Source organism: Agrilus planipennis, unplaced genomic scaffold (genome assembly GCF_000699045.2).
Source record: "Agrilus planipennis isolate EAB-ADULT unplaced genomic scaffold, Apla_2.0 scaffold1008, whole genome shotgun sequence".
Taxonomy (NCBI): Eukaryota; Metazoa; Arthropoda; class Insecta; order Coleoptera; family Buprestidae; genus Agrilus; species Agrilus planipennis.
The window spans coordinates 8,626-9,318 of record NW_020439659.1 but is presented as its reverse complement, the minus strand read 5'-3'; positions in this window follow the sequence as shown (position 1 = coordinate 9,318).

Genomic DNA, 693 nt, shown 5'->3' with positions numbered 1-693 from the left:
TTTAACCCTTTAAGATGTAGTCGGGTTGAGTTGTGAATAGGAAAATCAATAACTAAACCAATTTTTATAAAATAAACCTATTTAAAACTTCTGTTAAGGAACCTTATTTGTAATATGCCGACACAGGGACTTTATGGCATAAACATTTTCATATTTTATTGTACCTTTAGTGTAAATTATATTGTTATTGGACTTAGAAATATTTGTAATATGCCGACACAGGGACTTTATGGCATAAACATTTTCATATTTTATTGTACCTTTAGTGTAAATTATATTGTTATTGGACTTCGAAATATTTCCGAAATCTACGGTCACGTAGGAAAATTCGCAGAAGCACAAATGAGGGTTTATCCCATGGTTAATATATTGTGCACTGATATTACCGTCAATAACCTCGTTATTGGAAGGGATAATTTGTCGATTTCGGAATCTAGTGTACAAAATTTTAAGTTTGATAGAATAGTTCTTTTGTAGACTCGCTGAGAGTAACTACACTTTAGTTATTTTCATAATACATTAATAAAAATCAATATTTATAATAAGTTAGAATAGGTCGTAGTTGTAAGTTGTACAATAAATTCGTTATATTTACAACTCGGCGTTTCTATGGTCCTTCGAGTTATATATGTGGTACAATTGTACAAAAAGTTCGAATCAATAATTTGAATATTTCGAACGTAAAAAACAATA